We start from the raw sequence: 23,786 nt of genomic DNA on the forward strand, positions 1-23,786 counted from the left end.
GTTTTTGAATATAATGTTCTGCATAAAGTGAAGAATGCTATGTATCATAATATTTGGCATTTAAATAGAAATTTTCTGAGTCTCTACGCATTTTATTAACATTTATTAAGTAAAGCACATGACACATTCTTTGAGGTAAGCAATCCTACTTCTGTTAAATTAAGAAAAAAAGATGACAACATAAGCAGTTGGTAGTTAGTCAGAACCCTCATCACCTGCCTTTTCTAGGCTTCCTGCTTTGGTTTTGAGACCACAGTCCTTCATATCTTGAAAATGCACAGCACATACTAACATTCTAAAACAAAGTTAAGATTATTTTCAGCCACTTGAACAAGTAAAAAATTAGGGAACACATTTTCTTAGTTTATGTTCTTTTCTGTTCTATTATATGAACTAAAATTTTTTGTTAGCTCTTGACAATCTGCAGGATGATGATCTTTTAAATTCTCTTAGCTGAGGAAAACATTTCTTAGCTTAAATAATATGGGGCCCCTTAATATATAAACACACTTTCATTCAAAATACTGCATACTCAAAGTTAAGTGTATTTTTTACTGAACATATCTAATGACTCCTAGATATTCCAGACACAGAATTTCATAAGGTAGTGGCAATTATCCCACTAATTCATTGGATGTAACTGATTTGCTATGTACACTGTAAAATAGGAAGGAGACGGCTTGTTTTGACATCTTTGTCTTCCGAGAATTTATCTTTGAACTCTTAAATACCTCTGATTGTCCAAGATGCTAGCATGCTTATATTACTTTAAAAAAATGCAGATTTTCCTAAGAGAAATTTGAATTAATTAGCTTCTGAGGTAAATTATTTCATAACCCAAACAGTTTGAGAACTACAGGTATGTCTCCAAGAATAGTAAATATCTGTAGTTCCATAGTTTGCTCTGAAAGTCTACTTGTTAATGTGGGTTTAAGAGCCCTCAAGCCCCTCAAGGAGAGAATGAAGTTTATGCTGGTGTGAGGAACAAACCCAGATGAATTAGTACAAGTGTCTCATAAAATTGGTGCTTGCCCAGAAAACAAATTTCTCAATTGACTGACTAAAAATAAAAAAGCCTTATTATATTCAAAATATATGATAAAAATAATCAGCAAAGGATTTCTTATGCTAATAAAACTATTAATTCCTACTAAGCCTTCTGATTAAATGCGTAGGATTACAGAGTAGAGCCTCAAAAATAAATTGAACAATGTGTTTCTCGTTTTCAAAAGTATTGCAGAGCCCTATAAATTATGGAATCTTTCTACATAGAAAAGTTGTCTCAGTGTAAGATATGTATTGTGTATTTCCATAAGAAAGAGATTCCTATGGGGCCTAATGACATGCATCCCAGGGTCCTGAGGGAACTGGCTGATGTAGTTGCCAAGCCTCTCTCCATCATATCTGAAAAGTCCTATCAGGTGAAGTCCCTGGTGACTGGAAGAAGGGAAGCATTGCTCCCATTTTTAAAAAAGATAGAAAGGAGAACCTGAGGAACTACAGACCAATAAGCCTCACCTCTGTGCCTGGCAAGATCATGGAAAAGATCCTCCTGGAAACAATGTCAAGGCACATGTAAGACAAGGAGATGATCCGAGACAGCCAGCACGGCTTCATCAAGGGCACATCGTGCCTGACCAACCTGGTGGCCTTGTATGGTGGAGTGACTGCATCAGTTGACAAGGGAAGACCAACCGATGTCATCTACCTGGAGTTCTGTAAGGCCTTTTACACAGTCCCACATGACATCCCAGTCTCCAAATTGGAGAGAGATGGATTTGAAAGGTGGACCATTCAGTGGATAAGGAATTGGCTGGAAGGTCACACCCAGAGAGTGGTAGTCAATGGCTCTTTGTCCAGGTGGAGGCCGGTAATGAGTGGTGTCCCTCGAGTCTGCCTCAGGAACAATACTGTTTAATATCTTTATCAGTGGCATAGACAGTGGGATCAAATGCACCCTCAGCAAGTTTGCAGATGACATCAAACTAAGAGGTGCAATTGATGAAACGGAAGGAAAGGATGCCATCCAAAGGGACCTGGACAAGCTTCAGAAGTGGGCCGATATGAACCTAATGAGGTTCAACAAGTGCAAGATGCTTCACCTGGGCCAGGGCAATCCCAGACATGAGTACAGAATGGGAGAAGAAGTCATTGAGATTAGCCCTGCTGAGAAGGACTTGGGGGTTCTGGTGGATGAAAAGCTTGACATGAGCCAGAAGTGTGTGCTTGCAGCCCAGATGGCCAACTGCATCCTTGGCTGCATCAACAGCGGAGTGGCCAGCAGGCCGAGGGAGGTGACTGTGCCCCTGTGCTCTGCCCTTGTGAGGCCTCACTTGGAGTGCTACTTTCAGATCTGGGGAACCCAGCAAGAAGTTTGTGGACCAGTTATAACGGGTCCAGAGGAAGGCCACAAAGTTGATCAGAGGGCTGGAGCACCTCTCCTATGAAGAAACGCTGATAGGGCTGGGGACGTTCAGTCTAAAGAAGAGAAGGCTCCAGGGTGACCTCATTGCAGCCTTTCAATACTTAAAGGTGGTTTATAAAAAAGACGGAGAGTAACCTTTTGCTCAGTCAGATATTGACAGGATGAGGGGGGGTGGTTTTAAACTGGAAGAAGGGAAATTTAGATTAGATGCTAGGAGGAAATTCTTCACTCAGAAGGTGGTGAGGCACTGGAACAGGTTGCCCAGAGAAGTTGTGGATGCCCCATCCCTGGTAGTGTTCAAGGTCAGATTGGATGAGCCCTGGGCAACGTGATCTAGTGGGTGGCATTCCTACCCATGGCAGGGGGGTTGGAACTATATGATCTTTAAGGTCCCTTCCAACCCAAGCCATTCTATGATTCTATGATAAATTAAAATTAATTAAATAAATAAAAGCTTTGTGCACAGTCAACTAGACTACGCCAGATGACATGCATTGTGTTAAAAAAAATAATTAAAGAACAGTGAATGTAATCCACAGAAACAATAGTTTGACCACTGCTTATTCTATTTCTTCATCCACTCCCATATTGTAGTTGTATTCTAAAAATGAAAATAACATGAAAATAACAATCTGTATTGAGAATCACATTCATTTTTATGTGGCAAATAAGGATTTACCATGTTACTTCAGTATCAGTATAATCTTATTTCCTTAGTTATTATTTAAGTAAGAGTATTTTTACAGTTGTATTTCACGCTATTCATAAAGTGGTTATTGTCTTACTATCTATGTGTAGTCTTTCCACATAGCATTGTATTGTACAAATCTTACCGGGACTGTATTTGATGACTTTGCTGTGATTTTTCATGAAAGAGAAATACAGTGGGCCTCCTGAAGTACATTCTTAGTCTTGGTCAGAAGAAATACGGGAAACACATTTTTAACCCAAATGAACATGCTTCTGAAATAAATTACTTTAACTAACACATATGAAACCTCACAACATACCTTACAAAAGTAACTTCCCCACAATATGCCCTTTATAAAAGTCACTTTAAAATGTAAAAGGACATTTTATTATTTTAAGGTATTTTTTTATTTCTAAATAATATATAAAAAAAATCTACCTTTATGATTTGACTTTCCCTTTAGTTTATTTAAATGAATAGTGATATGTATGCCTAGCATACCATCTACAAGATAGGTCTTTTAACACATTATGGACCATAAGGGACTAAAATGACTCTATCTTGAATCTCAAATGTTATAGCATTAACTACAGCATACATGAAAAGAGAAATAATAAATCCTATCCACTTAAAGACATTTTTGTTTGCTTTATAATGGTGATGAACAAGAATATTTTTTTAAAAAAAGTTTTGAAAAGATATATATATTTTTTTTCATTGTCATGTAAGGTTATATAGAACTACCCTGACAAAAAAAAAAAAGACAAATATTTTTTCCTCTTGACAATGTATTCTCAGTGATAGTTTTCTTTTTTGTTTATATGATTTAATAACAAAATATTGTCAAAATTTATTTCTTTTGAATCATATTTTTAAAACAAACTAAAACAAAATGCTAAGTATTTATAAATTAATTTTAATTAGCCCAAAATGTGAGGGAATTTTTGATAATACTTTGCCTTTCTGAAAACTGTAGAGTTCTTGTTTATAAAATAATAATAAATAATAATAAAATAATAATAAAATAACCCTGGACAATCAGTATTTTTCATTTTGTAAACAAATTTCTTTTCAATCTCCTTTAAGAGGATACTTCATTTTAGATATTAGAGTTTTCAGAGGAAAACTCTCCTCTTGAGACCTAGGATGAGTCAACAGCATGCAAGTGACTAAAACCACTTTACTACTGACTGCATCACTTTACTGTGAGACTTTTACAAGTTTTGTTGCGCTTCCAAAGCACATTTACACCTTGATCCTGCAATCATAACCATTCAAGTTATTTCACTTCCACTACAGATGCCATAACCCCCTCTGTGTGGGTTCCCCCACTATATTTATTTCAATAGCTTAAATGGACTAGTTTTAGCTTGTAATTGACTGGCTATTCACTTGGGATCAGTAATATTGTCCCATTTGAAGGAAACCACACAACCGTAACTTTAGTCTTCCTGAGCGTTGCAACAGCTACACTGAATAAGGCTTTGGGAAGAAATATGTCTGACTGTGCTTTCTGTACAAAAGTCTTATTTTAACATGCCTAATGACTGCTGCTTTGGTAACTCACTGATGGTGGAGTAAATACTCTTCCTTTCTTGTTCAGTCTCCTGGGAGATCAGAGTCACAGAATGATTGCAGTTGGAAGGGACATCTGGAGGTCGTATAATTGTTTTCTCCCTCTTCTCTTGTATTCTGTGAAAAAAAAAATCAGGAGCATTATGGCCTGAAAAAAATACAAAATGAAGTCATAAATACTATCAGAATGCAAAAAGATAGGAGCAAAAAAGATTAGAAGCTAGAAAAGACAGGGAAAGAGAAAAAAAAGGATTGGGCTGTGGAGTGTTCTTTGTCTCACTGTTTTATATGCACGAATAGTACCATAAAGATGGAAAAATATGTGAAAAATACTAAAAAATAAATCTAAAAAGAGAGGGTTTCTAATTATTTTCTTTTTTCCATCAGGCTGCAGAATGAAGTTTTATCTAAAATAATGAGCAGCTTGTTGTCATTTTTTTGTTCCCAACAATGTTGTGTCTATTGTGTGGTGGGCCAGAGATGTCCTTCAGACCAATTTTCTGCTGGTGGAGAATGTGGTAGGCTGATGTTGGCCAGATGTCAGATACTCACTCAGCTACTCCTCTATCCCTTCGAAGTCAACTGAACAAGGGAGAAAATACAGTGAAAAACCTCATGTGTTGAGATAAAGACAGTGAAATCACTCACCAATTATTGTCACAGGCAAACCAGATATGACTGGTATGAAAACTGATTTAATTTATTGTCAATTAAAGTAGGATGGTGACAAAAAATAAATAAAAAAAAATCTTCCCCCATGCTTCCTTTCTTTTCACAGGCTCAACTTCATCCTGTCATTTCTGACTCCTCCACCTCCTCTGCCTTTGCCGCTCCTTCCTCCTTGTGCTTTTCTCCTGCTCCTGTGGGTCTGCCACACAATGCAGTCCTTCATTAACTGCTCCTTTATGAGCAGTCCCCGAAGGCTGCTGTCCATCAGGATAAACCCAATCCCCTGTGGGCTCTCTTTATGCCACACTTTCTAAAGCACACACCCACTCACTATGGTATGGGGTCCTTCATGAGTCACACAGCAAGCAGCACCTGCCTCTCTGTGGCCTCTTCATGGCCAGCCAGGGAATGTCTTCTCTGGAGCCTCGAGCACCTCCTCTCCCTACTTTTTCACTGATCTTGGTGTCCATGGGGCTGTTTCTCTCACATTTTTTTGTCACTCTGTGCTGCTGTGTGGTATTTTACCCTTTCCTAAATCCCCCCAAGCCACCCTCAGGGTGGCTGCTGCGCCCAGCCATGCCCTGCACTGGGGCCGTTGGAGCCAGCTGGAACCAACTGTGTCCAGCATGGGGCAGCCCCAGCCTTTCCTCATAGAGGCCACCCTGTAGCCCCTTGACAGTGCTGGGGCACCTGAACCCAGTACAATGTGCATCTCAAATAAGTTTTTAAAATATAATAATATCTTCAGAAGTGTTATCTGCCAATACCTTGTGTCATATTACAGCAGTCAGGAAATTAAAGAGGAATAGATACGTATTTCCATTCTACCTCCTAGAGCTACTCCATCTGTTAGAATTAAAGTAAAATACATGTGTAAGTTGTTGGCTTTATTTGCTAAACTTTTTTTTTTTTAATCAGTTTTTTATTGAATTAGATTAGCAATTCTCAAAGACCCTATTAAATTCAGTGGTAATGTTTTAGCTTTTATCCAGTTGGACTACTTCTATGCTTTTCTGTATTTAAAATTTATTTTTATTTTTTTTCTTATGAGTGGTAATTCAATATGTATAGTTTTTCCCAACTACAAAAGAAAACACCGTGTCTGTCTGAGATAATAGGAAGGATTAACTTCTTCACTGGAGATTTTCCAAGTGTTTACTTTCATAAAAGCAATTTTTTATTTTATTTATTTTTTTTTTTCTGTGCCCCTGTTGGAAGAATCTCATCTGGAATCTCTGATTTTAGTAGTGCAGGTTTGCTTGGCCTCTCAGCTGATGAAATGTCGCATAGGTCATGGTTAATGTTTTACTTTAGTAAAGGTGGTTTTTGTCTATGTTGGAGAGTAATATCCACCATAAAGGTCATGACTTGTGAAGACGCATGAAGTGAAGTGAGTGGCACAAAACAGTAGGTAGCAAAGCATTGCACAATTCAGTGAACAACAAGGTCAATTACTTCATATCTACTTGTAGTTCAGCACAGCTGGACTGAAAAAAATCGTAATGCCTGACTGGCATTCTGCAGAAGCTTAATGCAGAATAATAATGGAGTTTAAATCACCAGTTTACCAAAAAGTGTCATTCTGACTGGGCAAACATAGAAATGAGAATCAAGCTGTCTATCAGAAAAGTATTAGGAAAAGAACTGAAAAGTATTAGTAGAACAGAAAAGAAAGAACACAGCAGGCAGCATGCTGCTTATTAAGCTATGGGACTGACATCCTAGTTTTTACCGTACATTTTTATCTTAAAACTAACTGGTCTTATTACAGTAATTCTTTACTATTTGAACACTGCTAGTAGCTTTTTGTAGAGCCAAATTATTTCAGCAAAGAATTTGCAAATAATCAACATCTGAGTTCGAAAGTTCATCTCCACTAGTAAAATCCTTTAAAATAAATGAGTGTTGTGATTATGTATATTACTTCAAGCACTGTACTTCACTGGAAAATAATTAGAAACAGTAAAGGTTAACTTCCTAAATGCAGTAAAAAAATCCCATGAGGCAGTAGTTCAATAAGTAGAAAGAGAACCAGAAACGAATAGGGGAAAGTCAAAGAGAAATTTGTCATATGTTGATAACTGCAGAGAAAAGCTAATTGTGTTTCTTTAAGATCATTATAATAATACGAACCTGTCAGGTAAGTCTATATCTATCCTTTAAGAAACTTTGCAATTTTAAAAAGGTGACAAGAACTATTATGGAAGTACAGTGCATTTGAGATGTTCTTCCAAAATTTTATATCACATCCATTGCTACAGGAATTTTAAATTTTATATGCAATTTCACAAAGAAAGTAATAGTAGAACTTGGAAGATATTTTAGAATAATATTTTTGACATTACATAAAGTATATTAACTAAGGTGGGATATCAACATTAGTTTAAAGAAAGCTAAGTTATTTTAATGGTCATTAAGTAGGCATGCACATTTTAGGATAAATCTTCAATTTGACTTTGGCCAGAAAAATAACTGATAAGATTGTTAATGATTTACATGATACAATTTTTTATGTCTAACTGAGAAGATCAGATGTTTTATCTCACACATAAAATATGAAGGCTCTGTACTCAGAAAAATAAATTCTATTCACCTTAGGGAATTCTTTCTTACAACATTTTTACAAATCTAACTGATATAATTTCACAAGCTTGCTTTTTCTTAGTTACAGGATACTAAAACCATGGTAGATGCCAGTTCATTCACCTCAGAAATGGGAGTAGTTGCTATGGATGTTTCTGCTATTAACAGAGCAATTACTTTCATACTTTCAAACAATGAAATTTATTTTAGCTAGTTATTAGGGCAAGCACTGAATTTAAGTTCATTTTCCTTGATGAAGAACTGTAGAGTTTGTGCCAAAGATATTAAAATCTCTTTCTTTTAGGCAGAGGGTATTCATTGAGCTGGTAATGGAAGAATTATTTCTCATGTGAATGTAGTAATTTACACTTGGCTGTTTGCAGAATGAGATTATTGTTTTAAAATAATAGATATTGTCCATTGCTACAAGCGTGCTGCCAGATTAAATGGATAAATGGTCTAATCTAGTGTGGCAGTATTCCTAAATTGACTAAAACAAAATTAACTTTAGTACTGTTACCGGTGTACTTGTCTGTTGTGTCTATGACAATGCCCTGGAAGAATTATGACTCTCTTCTTTCAAGGCAGCAGTTCTAATAGAAAGTTTAATGGACACAAGAAAATAAGATAAGAATGAACAAAACTGTGTATTCTTGCAGTTGCTGAGATGTTAATGTCAGCAAGTTATGTTATGCTCATTCTGTCTTGCAACGTACAAAAGGTTTTTGACAAGCTGTCAACCTATAGCTTTGATTGACTACACAAAGGGCCACAAATGCTGCAGCACCTCTCCTACCAAGACAGGCTGAGAGAGCTGGGATTGTTCAGCCTGGAGAAGAGAAGGCTCTAGGGAGACCTTATAGCAGCCTTTCAACACCTAAAGGAAAGCTGGGGAGGGACTTTCGGGAGTATAGTGATAGGACAAGGAGTAATGGTTTTAAACTAAAAGAGCGTGGTCTTAGATCAGATATTTGGAAGAAATTCTTTACTCAGAGGGTGGTGGGGCACTGGCACAGGTTGCCCAGAGAAGCTGTGAATGCCCCATCCCTGGTAGTGTTTAAGGACAGGTTGGATGGGGCTTTGGGCAGCCTGGTCTAGTGGGAGGTGTCCCTGCCCATGTCGGGGGGTTTGGAATTAGATGGTCTTTAAGGTCCCTTCCAACCCTAGCCATTCTATGATTCTATGATTCTACCATTCTATGATTCTATGATTCTACAGCTATACCTTCCTTTTCTAGGTAACACACTTTTTTTCCTCTGTCATCAGAAAAACAAAGCACAATTTTCCAATCAAAATTTATACATGTGGAAAAATGTACTCATAATTACATTCTTTTTGCTCGTACCAGGAGTTCTGTGAGAAAAGGTGACTTAAACATTTTCTCTCCACAGCGACAGAAACATTACAAGGTAATAACAGGCAACTAAAAGTGGGCTTTCTTCTGTGGTTCAGATCAGCAGATTTTAACTTGTTACCTGTGGCAGTGATTGTGAAGTACATAAACTTTTAATTCCATCGGTTCTGTTTTTTCATGGGTCAGTTATTAACAGACCATAAAAAACAAGAAGTATGAAATTAAATGTCATCAATTTTTTAAATTTTCTTTCAGACATAGGAGAATAAAAAAAAAGTGTAACAAAAAGTGTAATTCAGCTCTCTTTATTATCCTTCAGTTTCTTCAAAATGACTAGACAGTAACAGTGCACAGCCTGCTTTCCAGTAAGAAATTCCAAAAAGGGTTTGAAAAAGAGCATTGTCTAGATAATCCCATTAATTTACTTTTCAAAACCAGATCATCTAAGATCTAAAATACTAGAAAATTTTCTGTAAAAATAGAATTTTAGTTCTCCTCCTCTGAAGTAAGGTCAAGAAACACTGTCGAGTGAACAGACTTATTAGTAATAGAAGAGAAACAAAACAAATTTCAAATGTTGCAAGTTGTCAGCCTATGCTCTGAAAGGCTGCAGGGTCTGTAAGCATCTCAGAGGTTTTTCAGTGCAATTGCAACTTTAAATGGTTCAGTCATTTATGCCATTTTGAGGATTCACAGAAATGCTTCCCCCCCCCCCCCCCCCCCAATACATGCATTTTTCTAAAACTAAGGCAAGTCATTTGCTTTAGAACATAACATACTTATTAAATTATTTGACATAAGGTCTTGGAAATTCTATCATATTACATTTCCATTATTTCCATTACATTTATTCTGAAAGCTTAAAAATAAGAAAAATAGCCCACACCATTCTCATTTATACTCTAAGAAGGAAATATATATTGCAGGTTATCTTTGATAGACAACAAAACACATCACACAGAACAATCTGCAGCCATTAAATAAGATAGTATATAATGAAACCTAATGAAGAATGATGTAGAAACTAAACATACTGAACCTGCATCTGCTGCCAATGGTACATCACTCTATATGTAGTCCCACTGAAACCTATTATGAGCAGAATTATATTGTTAAATGTGGAAGAAATGTAACTAAAACATTTATTTTTAGGCAGCTATATTTATATTATGTTACATTTCAGTTCAGGACTGTTAAATAGCCATAATGATGTTGCAATGAGTTTTACCTGAGCAAAGTCTAGAGGTTTTGATCACCTAGATGCAAATTTTCAGTGACTATCTGAGAACTCAATTGAAATGAGTAGAGCAATATGAGGAAGAAAAAGTGACCATTATCTGTCTATCCCTCTGCAAGTAAGCAAATAGCTCCAGCAACCTGCTATTAAATTATTAGACAAATCCTCAGGTTATACAATGAAGGTACAGCCATTCCACATTACTTCTTTGTGTCCTTTCTGTGAGGTTGAAATTCCACTAAGTTAGAGTGATGGATCCAGTGGGAACCTTTCCAAAGCATATTTTCCTCTTGTGTATATAGTGCTGGTGCTTTGCAGATGTGTGGGAAATTATAGCATAGCAGCAGTAGCAAGTTTATAGGTAAGATCAAGGGACTGTGAATATCTCAGAACAGTGAAGGAACACCTGGGCTTTGTGGAAACCTAGCAGTTGGTGCTAGAAATTGTTATCTGTAACCTCTCCACAAAGGAGTGGTCTCTGCAGTCTATTTAAGAGCTTTATTATAGTAAATATATGTAACTATGCTTCAAAGTGCTAGATGACACAATTTTTAAACATTTTCAAAGAATCTGAGGATACATTATGTAGTTTTGCTTTGAGCTCACTTTCTGAAATGTAATAGAACTGGAGAGAGATGACAATAAGAAGACCAGAGGATTTTGTAAAAATGCTATATGAATCTTGATTTTAGATGCACATAAGAACCTCCAATATATTAACATAATTTTGTGACAATACTGTCCTCTGGGGTCCTGGAGATCGTTGCAGGTTTGATGCCAGAGCCTTGTGGCTTAATGGTTGACTGAATGAAGGGCAAAACAAAGCTGTATTTTTTGGAAGAGAAAGAGAACCACTGTGGTAAAGGCATGACCCCTATCAGAGTGCAGGAAGGGTTGTTAGCACTATTACTCTTTCTAATGACTGCTACCTTCCCTGTAAGCCTCCTCTGGGGCACTGTAAACTACATCAGGCACATTGGCTGAGCAAGAAATTCCTTCCCCTTGCTAAGTACAAAGCCAAGACTGGACCTAAGGGTCTGCCTGAGGACCCTCAAGAAAATGGATTGCCATTATTTTTTTCTGGTTCATGCTTTACCATGAGTGATTTCAATGGTCATTGTAATGCTACAATTGCAGGTAATGCGGCAGTTGGTTTCACTTTAATCTGTATTCAAATATAAAATCTTTCATGTTATAGATTTCACACACAAGCATTTAAATCTATAAACTATGTGAATTGAATGAATATGCAGGATAAAATATAGCTTATGGATTTGTTTTCTTAAAAAAAAAATCTTGTTTTTTTCTTCTTTCCATCATAACTTCAAAAAGCTTATTTTCTATTAAAATGAGGGGTAATTTTCAATGAAAATTAAAATTTAAACAGGAGTTAGATGTGTTTTATAGCTGACTTGCCTTATCATAAAATAAATACATGCATCTCTTCTAAAGTACGAGTGCTGTTCTGTACCTTTTACATGCAGCAATCATCTTCATTAACTTTTCAAATGATCTCCTGAACAGTGACTTATAAAATGTTAAATTTAATGCTGTAGCAAACTCAGATAATTTTGTCATAAATACTTAAATGCACCTGGCTATGAATTAACTGTTGGAGTTAAGGCAAGAAATCTTAAATTTTGTTTGAAGATGTAGCAGTTGCATGTTTGGAAAAAGTACGTGTTTAGAACAAACTGCAGTTAGCAGCCCAGGATGCATTGCAGCAGATGAAATCATAGTTTAGTACACTACGCTATATCAGTACCACATCATCAGAAAACAATAATAATTCTATTTTAGATATTTTCCTTAAAAATAAAACCAAAAAACCCTACACCTTTGCTCAAATAAAGGTGTCAGAATAAATCCATATATTTGTATATGTGCATATATATATGTTTAAATTAGTATAGAGTGATCTCTACCTACTTTGTTCTTAAAGCCGAAAGACTCTATTTGATAGGTGGCATATTTCTATACATTATGCTCACAATGTTTTTTTTAAGCATTGCCATATCAATAAAAGGTAATTTTTCCCCATGGAATAAAAAGTGTTTATGGAGTTATTGCACACAGTAACTGATATCTCTGCCAAAGAGGTATCCAATTGTTTTTATGCTTGAATAAGAAATAAGTGCAAGATCTGTCAAAATAACAAGTACATGCAGACTGTAGTAGATCCTTTAGCTAATTCATCATAGAAGTTTAATTGTAAATGGAAAAAGCCATTCTGAAATCTTACAGTGAAAGCAGTATTTATTGGGATGATAATATCCCAATATGGAAAAATGTTTTCTTGTCTATTTGCAGAGTTCGGCTATACCACACTGCAATGCAAGCACATAATCTCCTATTAATACCTTAATTAAAATACCTCATATTTTTGGGCTTGCGACTTTAAGTATCTTTGCCACTCAATATAAAACTTTTTTTTTTTTCTTTCAAAAAGTTGATGGATAGATAACCTTATTTGAACAAACACCGCCACAAAATGTCTAGGAATATTTGCTCACCCTCTTTTATAGAAAAGCACAAACCCCAAAATTTCAAACTTCTCTGAAGCTAACACTAGAGCAAGATCGAAACATCTCAATCTCCTTCCTGCCAGCTAAAGCCCCAATTTAGCCTAGGCTGCCTGTTTGGGCACTCTGTCGGGGGGTGACATTTGGAGTTGGCAGTCTTCTTTGTGGAGGACTGTGTGCATAAATATCTTGCGTCAAGAAGACATCCCCTGTCTAGAAAATAGCATCCACATCTGTTGCATATTTTTATACCAGAGCATAATCCAAATAGAGATCAAGTTGGTTATGTTATTTCACATTAAAAAGAAACAAACAACCATCAGCAACAACAAAACTGGTTTCCCAAAGAGATGGAGAAATCTGCTCTGCACTATGAGTGTTTTTACAAAAATGATGTGGCTGCTGATATTGTCGGTTATGTATACATGGGAACAAAAGTATCCAAATCAGTGAAGATAAGTATTAATGACATGATTATATGCTCTCTTTTTTTACTAGGAAAAAGTAGCATATTCCCTAAAACATAAGAAAATAATCTTGTGTATGTGACATCCAACATAAATTTAAAGGATTCAGTTTTGGTGTGTACTTATGGTTTACAGCCATTGAACTTCCTTAAGGAACATTTCAGCTCCTCTAATTTGCCCTAAAAAAAAAAAAAAAAAAAAAAAAAAGGCTTCATAATTCTATGTACAGTTATCACTTTATACATTTAGGTCAAAAGGTGATTTTCTTGAAGTCAGTACCCGTGTTAAAGTGTGCACTTCTGTATGAGGTTTTGATCATACTCTTCTACGTCTACAACATTTACAAGGGGAGAAATTACACTTGTATGTGCATTTGTTGTCATGAAGAACACATGAATCCTAAAATGGCTCTGGGAATCAGAAGATACCAGATTTTTTAAATTGTTTGACACTAATAATGCCAAGTTTCCTTTTTAATTAATATATACTAATTTCATTCAAGAGGATTGAAATTCAGTGAATCTCTTCTGGTAATTGGGGGTCCATCAAGCTAGCAAACAACATGTTATTAATTTAAAGACAGTCAAAATGATCACACATCTCAGGGATTATAATAGGCAGTAACTGACATTGGTGACACAACACATTTCATTAATAAGCCTTCTGTCATATGTTGGTAGCTATACTGCCCTTAAAAAAATCCCTCAGTAATGGAATTAGACTTATGTTGTCAGTCAGAAAAGCCAACAAATTAACTCTGTCCACAATCCTGACTCAGTTATAATGTTATCGCCTGAAAATGCTGGCTACTTAAAAAACAAACATATAAACAAATCCTTGTGGCCCAATTTTTAATTACAAGTCATCTATAAGGCTCTCTCTCTTCTGTTTTTCTTATGTATTTAAAAAAAAAAAAAATCACTGGTTGATTCGAAAGAACCAATATCTTTAAAATTTTGAAGGACCAGATTAATAAAAATTTTAAAGTTAATTACTTCAAATGTAGTTGCTTTTCAACTGTTTACTCATTTGAAAGCAAATCTCAGCTGAGTAGTTCATTCATATCTTGATATCACACATCTCTGTAGAAACTGAATTCCATATTCAGATGCTTTCATATTTGATTCAGATTCAAATCATCATGTATGATTTATATTATTTTTATACCTGAGATTCATTTGTTTCTTTTCTCTGACAAGATGAGAAAATGTCTCATCTTGTCTCAACGCATACAACTCAAGATACAGCTTACAAATAGGAGAAAAACACATCTTTTTTTTCATATATACAATTCACCAACAATCAATTTAGAAATTTTTGGATGTGATTATATTCACAGTGTTCACTGCACATTAGGCTTTGTATTTCACCTAAAGCCTTTAAAGTGGACAGTATAGGTGCTGATTTCAGTAGCTACTTCGGTTCCTTCAGACTTTATGATATTTTGGTTTTGGCAGTTCATATACAAATCATGACAGTTCAACTGGGTACTACCACTAATGACTTCAGGCGTCTTACATTCTTAGTGAACTAATGAGCAGCTTGACCACTCTTGTGGAGACCGTGTTTCATACGTCTCTATGCAACAGTAGAACAGACTCCATAACTGTCAATGAAATTTAGGTTAGACTGACACAGTTTAGCAGTACAATTCCTTTGAAGACATCTCAGCACAGAGCAGAGAACAGAATGAGTTTAGATGTTAATTATGAGAAACAAGATTATGCACACAAAATGAATGCAACAATGCCAGAAATATACTCTTTCCTACATCCAAACATGATTCAGTAATTATTGTAAAAATTGGTGATTTTGAGGTCTGCATGGCATGCGCAATACTTGGATAAAGATAAATTTGTATGTCTTCTGATGCAATAGTAACATTATGAGGAGCTGTTGTCCACTGTCAAAAGTCAGAATTGCTTCCTGTGGTGTTACGTGTCTCACCAAAAAAAAAAAAAAAAGACAAAAGAGGATGCAATTAACTTTTGTTATCTTTAGTCAGAGTGAGATGTCAATCAAGCAGAAATCAAGTAGCTTTCATGTAGAGCCTGGGTTGCTAAACAAAGCAGTTGTTCACCTTCTTCATCTTAGTGTGTCCTGTCAGAGTTAGAGTATTATGAGGACCAGAAACAGTATTATTGGGAAAGACCTGAAATAATCATTCATTTAAATGTGTCTTTTACATTTTATTTTTATACTTTCAAAATCCCTCAGATGTATTAGCAAATATGTTAAGATGTTCATTGCTGATAAACTTAATATATGCTAACTGTTATACTATTGTGTTTTAAATTAGAATTCCATTATTAATTGAATTAAGCTTTCTTTCATCACTGACCTGAAGACTTTCAGAAAAGTATGGTCACCATTCTCTGTCAGTGTTCCTTAAATAGTATTAATTTCTGTCAAACTCCTCATGTTAATAATTTACCAACTTCCATTTCTGTGAAGCTGTACTCCAGCAGAGGCCAAAACCAACTACCATTTTTCTGGTCAAGGTTCTGCTATGGTTGTCTAAGCTAACCTTTGTTTTATCTTTTCCCTTTAACCCAAAAGTCAATAGCTGAAGTAGACTGAAACTTTAGGAAGAGCTCTAGGCACAAGAACCATGAGAACGAGAAGAAAAATGGGACCCAATTGCTCTAAATGAAAAGGGGAAAAGGCAGCTTTTTTTCTGACAGCTTTTTGGGAGCAGAAGGAAGAACAATGGATGGACTCAATCTCCCTTACTGTCTCAATATATATAATCTGTGAAGTAGTAATGATCTAACTAAAATCTGTTTGGAAAAAATGCCAAATGGACATAAGCTGTTAAAGTGAATAATTGGCAATGTCTTTGTGATTGATACAGTCTATTGCTGCAACTTGCACTTCAGGTCTTTTTACTGGTTTTCAGTCATTTTCACAGTCATCTAGTTTAGGTTACATTTTTAAATACTCCTACTTGAAATTAATCCAAGCAAGACAGTTTTCAGGTACACTGCACTGAAGAAGACAGAGACAAACAGTCTAAATGGAAGCTAAAATGTAATTGATATTCTACTTGCATACACTTTAAATGCAATTGAAGGTTCATCTAATCTCAGAGTGGTTATGTTTAATTTTACCGTATTATATCATGCTACATAGATTTATATGATAGCTTAGCATATGTTGGAACAAGGTTACCTTGAAATTCAATACTTTAAATCCTTTTAAAGCAATAAACTGATGCATAGCTTGAAAAATAATTTAATGTTGTTCTTGAACCCTGTATAGCTGCTGAATGACTATTCCTTACAACATTTACCCATGTGGACAAATGGAAGTTATGTTTGGAACACATCACAAAGCAAAATAAACTAGTAATAGATCCTATCTGTCTTTTGCCATGGAAAAACTTAAAAAGACATGACAAATTAATTTGGAAAAACAGATCTATGCAGACAGCAGATTCTCAAAGCAGTTTTGCTTCTGTTACATATTTCTTATGTAAAGAATACTTTCTGCTACTGAAGTTCAGTGTAAAATAACAGAAAAAAGAAATCTGGATGGTCCAGATAGTGAATTTCATTTATTAATATAGCTTTATACATTTAATTATGTTTACAAATATTAGTTAGTATTTACTGAACTGTAAGTAACTGAGATAAAATATTACAGGCCAAGTATATAAATCTGAATGATTATTTTGATTATTTTAGCTGACTTATTTTTCAGGGTAATTTTAAGGATGTACACCACATTTTGGAGAAGAAACACGAGATAGAAATAAGATGTTGCTTTTACATCTAGTGTGAAGCTGTAACAAAATGTATCAGTTTTACAAATTTGGGAAAAATGTGGTGGTAGACTTGAATATATTACAGAGAAGCTACCTGTTCTGGGCAGATTGACAGTATTCCATCCTTGCACAATAGAAATACAACATAACTTTTGGTATGACTGCCCCTCAAAGATGTCAGGATTTGCTGTGAAAGTAAGATGAAAAATAGAAACTGAAAGCAGAATTATTTTAAAATTTATATAGAAAAAAAAAAATAGAGTTGTTCCACAAATATGAATTGTGTCTTTTAAGAACAACTTTCTTGCTCCAGTGAAATGTACTGTGCTTCCTGATAGAGCTGCAAAATATTGTGTTCATGGCTGTTACCAATGGAAAATTAATTCATGTAGCTTGAATATCCCCCAGGTAGATGATAGTAGCACACATGAGAACTAATGAGAAAAGTCAAAATAATTATGGAAAGTAAATTCCAGTTTGAGGCAAAATTATGATTAAAAACCCCCTTTTTTCAGACCTAAGTACAGATAGATATATTCTATCTAATTCAAATTTATCATGGCAGTGTATCAGTAAAATTCTAATAGTTATTCTATAATATTTGAATTGTGAATATATTTTTCTTTTAAAATTAAATTCTTAAAGATGTTTACAAAGAGCACCAATGTATAGCTTTGAATTGATGTAGAAGGTGCTACAAAACAATCCAGAAATATTTTACAAAGACACCTGTAATTACACAGTTAAGTGCAAATAACAGTAGAAATAACAAAGAAATAAATTTTAGTTGTATCTCCAAAAATGAATGAACTCATAGAATGCTATCAAGAAATCCTTGTTTTCTAAGGAAAGAACAATTTGGATGTCTGACTAAAGTTTAGATTAAATGTATGATCTTGTAACTCCAAATTTCAATAATTTTTTACAGAATTGCCATTCTGTGTAACTCAGTCTTCATCCAAAGACAAAAGTGAGTTGTTTTCTGATGTCCCAATTGGAACATATTTTTTTTTCCAAACTGGTTGGTATGTGCTGCATATTGTCAGGCATATTTAGAAAGATGAAGAAATTAAGGGAAGTCTCGCTAAAGGAGTAAATGAGAAGAACAGTAACTTATATCTACAAGGAATGTTTGGTGTCAGTACTCCCTGTTTTGAGTTGTAGAAAATAATAGATGATCCTTTATTTGTCTGGATTATAAAAAATATTTATACAACACAATTCTTTCAAATTTACAGAATGATTCCCTGAGCCAAGGAGATATTGTACCATTTGGGACATAAGATAGAGATTTGGTGCCCCTACTGTCCTCTTGTCACATTTCTGGTCCTGTGCAAAAGATTTTCTGCCCACTGGAAGCTTCATACCTCAAGGGGATGCACAAGGGAAACAGGCTGTGCATTGGCAATGTGGACCTGGGATTGGTCTAACTAATAGGAACTATGGAAGGCTTAAAAAGCAAACAAAAAAACAAACAAAAAACATCACTTCAGTTACATGGAAAATTGGCAAGTGCCAAATCTAGTAGCAGGTGAAAGGAAAATGTGACCAAAAGAGATGAGCTGGATTAGGACTGTGGGAGTGGTTTGATTTTTTTTATTTTTATTTTTATTTTTATTTTTATTTTTATTTTTATTTTTTTTTATTTTTATTTTTATTTTTATTTTTATTTTTATTTTTATTTTTATTTTTATTTTTATTTTTATTTTTATTTTTTCTATTTTATTTTTATTTTTATTTTTATTTTTTTTTATTCAGGAATCATTAAATGCATCCAGACCTAATAATCTTCTAGTGTTTCTGGGTCAAAGGGTATTTCAGGAAACCTAAGTTAGACTCCGGATATGAATTCTTTGAAAAAGCCTTTTTTTCTTTATCTGACTGTAAAAACACCCTGTGGGAAGCATCTCTCTTGGCTAAAGTTATCCTCTTCAAGTATTTCCATTTACTAAAAAAATAACATAACATTTCAAATTCTAGTAGGACCTCCTTATCTATCAAATAAAGCTGTAGGTGCCAAAGTTTTCAGGAGTATTTGAATGAAAATGTCAGTGTTTCTTTGGAGTTGATAATTTTTATTAAATGGTGCATTGTTTTTGTAGTCTAGAGTTTGATGATGATGCATTTTTCTTACATTTGCTTTAAATAGTCGAGGTTGTAGTCAGTAGTCGAGGTCGGCCGCCTCGGAGCCAGCGCAGCCACAGCTGCAGCACCTGACCACAAGTAACAGGGGGATTTCAGGCCCTTGCTTTGCCAGGGGTGACCTGAGACAGCAGCGTAATGAGGCTGCACCTGCCAGCTGTCGCGAGAGAGGCTGACAGGGAGTGGGAGATGTCAGGGCAGCGGCGACTGCGCCCACTCCCTCCGTGAACAGGGAGGGGCGCCCAGCGTGTGAGAACCGCCCTTGGCGTGAGGCAGTAGTGGGTGTGGGAGCCTGTGCGGCGGGGCACAGGGATTCTGTCCCTCCTCCCTTTCGAGTCCATCCTATCTACTGACAGTCTGTGTGACTGCAGTATTTACCATGGTCTCCACCAGGCAGAGAGCTTGCCCCGAAAAGACTGTGGTGACCCAAATGGAGGGTCTGTCCAGAACCGTAGCTATAGAGGTCTCTGGCTGCAGGGAGTGCCTGAGCCTGCTGCTGCCAGGGGAGGGTGGCAGGTATTCCACCTGTGTGAGGTGTGAGCAGGTGGAAGATCTGCTCAGTACGGTGGCAGAGCTGAAAGAGCAGGTTGAGAGACTGAGGGCCATCAGGGACTGTGAGTGGGAGATTGACTGGTGGAGTAGCTCCCTGGCATGCCAGAGGGAAAGGCGCCAGGGAGATACCCCACAATTGGTGTGGGACCCCCTTCCCTGCCCCTGTCAGGCAGAGGAGGGGGACTTGAGGGATGGGGAGGGTTGGGAAAGGGTCCCTGCTTGGCATCGTGGGTGAACCCCCCCCCCACACACACTTCCCTTGTGTCCCCAGGTCCCCCTAAGCAATGGACATTGAAGGGGAGGTGTGTGGGGTGGCGTGGGAAGGTTTCCCTAAGAGCTTACCAAGGAAGAGGCAGTCAACTCCACACATTCAGATTGCCTCTGCCAGGAAAGAGAGAAGGGTGGTTTTGGTAGGTGACTCCTCAGAGGAACGGAGGGCCCCATTTGCAGACCAGACCTGAGCCTTAGGGAAGTGTGCTGCCCACCTGGTGCCCGGGTCAGGGATATAACTAGAAAACTCCCGGAGCTGGTTCACCCCACTGACTACTGCCCATTACTCATAGTTCATGTGGAAAGTGATGAAATTGCTCAGAGGAGCCTGCGAACTATGAAGAGAGATATCAGGGGTTTAGGATGAATAGTTCAAGGAGCAGGAGCGGAAGTCATGTTTTGTTCTATTTCTTCTGGGGAGGTGAAGGACATGGAGTGGGCTAGGAAAACACAGGTAACAAATAATTGGCTGAGAGGCTGGTGTAGAGACAGGAACTTTGGGTTCTTTGGCCGTGGGGCAGTTTACTCGACCCCTGGCCTGTTGTCAATGGATAGAACTCACCTGTCTCGAAGGGGGAAATGAATCCTAGCGCAGGAGCTAGCAGGACTTGTGGAGAAAGCTTTAAACTAGCTATGATGGGGGAAGGGGGTAAAACAGGGTTCACCAAAGAAGTGCCTAGGGGAACAATGCTGAAGTGGGGGGTGAGGCAGATATCTCACCTGAAGTGCATCTACACACACTCCTTCAACTATTCACCTGTGATTCAGGTAGAGAATTCCATCCCCCCCCCCCCCCCCCCCTCCCCCAGTGATCCTGGAAGAGAGAGTTAGAAACCTGCTCCTCCACCTGGAATGTCACAAGTCCATGGGACCAGACGAGCTCCACCCTTGGGTGCTGAGGGAGCTGGTGGAGGTAATTGCCAAGCTGCTTTCCACCATCTATCAGTGTTCCTGGTTATCTGGAGAGGTCCCAGAGGATTGGAGGCTTGCCGATGTGACTCCCATCTACAAGAAAGGCTATAAGGAGAACCTGGGGAACTACAGGCTTGTCAGCCTGACCTCGGTTCCAGGGAAAGTTATGGAGCAAATCATATTGGTTGAGATCACACGGCACTTGCGTGGCATACAGGGGATCAGGCCCAGCCAGTATGGGTTCATGAAAGGCAGATCGTGCTTGTCCAACCTCATCTCCTTCTATCATCGTGTGACCAGACTGGTAGATGAGGGAAGGGCTGTTGATGTAGTTTACGTAGACTTCAGCAAAGCCTTTGACACAGTCTCCCACAGTATTCTCCTGGGGAAACTGGCTGCCCATGCTGTGCCCAGTGGGTTGTGGTTAATGGAGTTAAGTCTAGGTGGTGTCCCGTTACAAGTGGTGTCTCCCAGGGGTGGGTACTGGTGCCTATCTAGTTTAATATCTTTATTGATGATGTGGATGAGGGGATTGAGTGTACCCTCGGTAAGTTTGCAGACAACACCAAGTTGGGAAGTAGTGTTGATCTGCCTGCCGGTAGGGTGGCCCTTCAGAGGGATCTGAATAGGCTGGATTGCTGGGCTGAGGTGAGTGGGATGAGGTTCAACGAGGCCAAGTGCCGTGTCCTGCACTTTGTCCACAATAACCCCATGCAGCACTATAGGCTTGGGGCAGAGTGGCTAGAAGACTGTGAAGAGGAAAGGGACCTGGGAGTGTTGATCGATGCTCGGCTGAACATGAGCCAGCAGTGTGCCCAGGTGGCCAAGAAGGTCAATGGCATCCTAGACTGTATTAGAAATAGTGTAGCCAACAAGAGCTGGGAGGTGATCATCCCCCTGTACTTGGCTTTGGTGAGGCTGCACCTCGAGTACTGTGTTCAGTTTTGGGCCCATCAATACAAGAAAGACATCGAGACCTTGGAGCCTGTCCAGAGAAGGGCAACAAAACTGGTGAGGGGTTCGGAGCACAAATCTTATGAGGAATGGCTGAGGGAGCTGGGATTGCTTAGTCTGGAGAAGAGGAGGCTCAGGGGAGAGACTTCATTGCACTCTACAACTTTCTGAAGGGAGGTTGTGATGAGGAGGGGGGTCGGCCTCTTCTCTCAGATAACTAATGATAGGACTCGAGGAAATGGCCACAAGTTGCACATGGGGAGATTTAGATTAGATATCAGGAAAAAACTTTTTCTCTCAAAGAGTGGTCAGGCACTGGAATGGCCTGCCCAGGGAGGTGGTGGAGTCACCATCACTCATGGTGTTCAAGAAGCATCTGGACAAAGTGCTACGAGATATGATTTAGTAGCTTAGTGGGTAGTATTGGTGATAGGAGGATGATTGGACTAGATAATCTTGTAGGTCCTTTCCAACCCTGTGTTTCTATGATTCTGTGAAATATGAGTGCAACTGCACCTGGCTAATCCGTGTGTGGCTTAAATAATATACTGGCTATTTGAAAGTGAGATATACTTCTGCAGTGCCCTGCTAGCTTTATTAGTGTTACATTTTAGTTAAGTTAAATTAAGAATAGTTACTGGATTTTTCAAATCGCATACATAATCTGAATGAGTTAAGATTAGAAAATCTGGGACAGCCATTTCTGTCGGAAGGAGATGAAGAATTCAGTTAAACTATATTACTAGGAATTATTTCAACTTCTAGTCTATGCTCCAAGTTAGATCCATGATATGAAAATAGGGAGGTACGCTAATTGCAAGAAAACATGCAAGAACATGGGATAATGCAAGAATATTTATTCACACGTGCCAGTTGAATATGAGAACAAATTATTGGAAGAGTCGTTCAGTCCAATCACTGCTATGCCTGGCAGCTAATTCATGCGGTCTTTCATAAATTTATTAATTCCTATGAGAAAATTGGAAAAACAAACAAACAAACAAAAAACAAAACAAAACAAAACACAAAAAAACTATTAGCAGGCAGAGCTGCTGGAAAGCAGATCAAAACCCACATATTCTGCTGCTTAGAGGTAGTCTGATTTAGAGCTTAAACTTTTTCATGGTGAGTTTCTACTCACTTGCTCATGTGCCAACAGTGCCCTTCAATTTCAATAACTCTTATGCCTTTCTAATGTTTACCCCCCAATGTGTTTAGAGATAGCAGTCATACTCACTCACTGTTTGTTTTGTTAGGCAAAACAAGAATTTTTCATTGTTCTCCAGTTCTAAGATAGACTCATTGTCCTGCTGAGAGGCAGGATATTATTAGCTCAAGAACAGTGCTACTGCAGCTGCGCTGCGTCTGAGCCATGTTTGGTTTCAGTCTAGCTGGCTGGAAGTGTGTGAATCTCTATGTCCACCTGTGTAGACTAACCCTTTTTACCCCTTTCTGCATTTTGATTTGAATTAATCTTTAGTAAGGACAGATGTCCAGAACTGTAGATGATAGGTGTGAGAGAAGGGGTTGTGGAAGGACGAGAGGACCATATGAATAGGGACTGAATTCAGTCTATTGAAAGAAATGGACTGTCACAATATTTGCCTGGTTTAAGGAAGTGCTTAAACACATTTTCTTACTCATTAGAATTAAGAAATATGTTAAGA

The sequence above is a fragment of the Anser cygnoides genome, chromosome 1, assembly GCF_040182565.1.
Source record: "Anser cygnoides isolate HZ-2024a breed goose chromosome 1, Taihu_goose_T2T_genome, whole genome shotgun sequence".
Lineage (NCBI taxonomy): Eukaryota > Metazoa > Chordata > Aves > Anseriformes > Anatidae > Anser > Anser cygnoides.